This window comes from Gekko japonicus, unplaced genomic scaffold (genome assembly GCF_001447785.1).
Source record: "Gekko japonicus isolate JY-2015 unplaced genomic scaffold, Gekko_japonicus_V1.1 scaffold2789, whole genome shotgun sequence".
In the NCBI taxonomy this organism is placed as follows: domain Eukaryota; kingdom Metazoa; phylum Chordata; class Lepidosauria; order Squamata; family Gekkonidae; genus Gekko; species Gekko japonicus.
The window spans coordinates 145,652-147,329 of NW_015173221.1; the positions used below are offsets into that span (position 1 = coordinate 145,652).

The 1,678-nt window shown below is 52.0% G+C and overlaps 1 protein-coding gene across 1 annotated transcript in view; it reads right to left on the bottom strand.

Annotated features, from left to right (window-relative positions):
* CPPED1 (calcineurin-like phosphoesterase domain containing 1) overlaps positions 1-1,678 on the bottom strand; it is a 67,972-nt gene that overhangs the window by 7,770 nt on the left and 58,524 nt on the right. The gene's annotated exons all lie outside the window — the stretch shown is intronic.

The window sequence follows — 1,678 nt, forward strand, 5'->3', positions numbered from 1 at the left end:
AGTTAAAAAGAAGAAGAGATTGGATTCAGCTGACATTTAATTTACTACTCTGGCCAGGCGGGGGTTACTCTGGCCGGGGGGTTAATCCGGCCTGTTACACCGGTTCTCCCAAATTCAAGTCAGCACACTTAACCACTACACCAAGCTAAATGTCTTGTATTTAGCACAAATCGGCAAACTTTGTCTAAATTTGTCTTCCAAATGGAGAGCTTTAAAAATAATCCGCTTCTCAGACAAAACTAGGAGAATATTTTTAAAAGCTGAAAAGTGGAAAAAGCTCCGTTCCTTGAGCACAGCTCTGCCTTGTGGTACTTAGAATACAACCATATGAATCTGGAACCAAGTGCCAGTTATTGGGCATCTGCAATAGGTTGTTCTTACAAGGCCCATAGCCAGAACATTTTTGTGGGGGGGGGGGAAGAGTACCAGGGGGCATGATGTTACTTCTGACGTCACAGTAAACAAGAGATGGAGAAAGCCCCCGCCCAGAAAACCTACAGTCTCTTCCGTTCCGTGTCCAGCGCCCATCCAGCCATAGAGAGCCGGTAAGAGAGCCTCCTGTTCCTTCCCCCCAAAGCTGCGCTCCTCCCTTTGTGCCACCGCATCGGAGCTCTCTCTGGCTCGAGACGGGCAAAACGGGGCAAGCCCAGCTCCCCACCCTGCCAGGCCAATGGAGCACAATGAGGGCCACCGGCAGCTCGCAAGAGTGCCGGGCCAAGATGCCAAGCCAACCCCGCCCTAATGGGAAACAAGGTGGCAAGGCCTGACAGCGTGCAAGCAGCCAGCGGCATGTGGAAGCAACAGGACAGACCCAGACCCTAAGCCAAGCACCACGCCCTCACCTGCACCCCAGCCTGCCAGGCCTGTGCCCAAGCTGTGCTCCTTCATTCGTGCCGCCGTGGCATCGGAGCGTGACAGAGGCAAGCACAGTCGTCACCCCAAGCCAACAGGCTTCCCGAAGGGAAAGGGAGGGGTGGGGGGTGGGGGCCAGGAGCAATGCTCCCTCTAAGCTGTGCAGTCTTGTGAGCAAAAAATTCTACTTTGTGAGCTACCGGCATGAAAGTAGTGAGTGAGCGATTTGGCTACTGCATAAACTGGTTTGCTCCGGACCCATCCTTCCTGAGCTAAGACTAAAATGTGTGAGCCAAAGGCTAAAAAACTGTGAGCTAGCTCACACTAACTCAGCTTAGAGGGAACACTGGTCGGGAGACTGGGAGAGGGGGCAGGGCAGATTCAGGGGTGTCGCCCCCAGGAGCCCCCCCCCTGTGGTTATGGGCTTGGTTCTTTACCCTTCAGCAGGTCATGGCTTCGGCTTTCCCCTAAAAGCAGCAGAAGGCAGAAAATGCTCTCCTTCGGATGCTCTTAAGTTCTTCCCCGGGTACATTCTGATTTAAAAAAAAAGTCAGACTGCAATGCCTAGGTTTATGCAACTTCCCCACACCTGGTCCCGGTGCTTTAGTGCAGGCAGTGCTCTGGCTGGCTGGACGTTTTTAGTGCACCTCAACATTTTATCACTGTCCAGAAAAATCCTGTGTCTCTGAAGGCAATGAAGGGCTGCCTGTGGAAGCAAGATCAGTATTGTAGGTCCTTTGTAATTGCAAGAAGCAGAGACGGAATATATAAAAGCTATGTAACTGGAGCAGTGAGAACTGCTCTGACAGGTAACATTAGTCTTGTC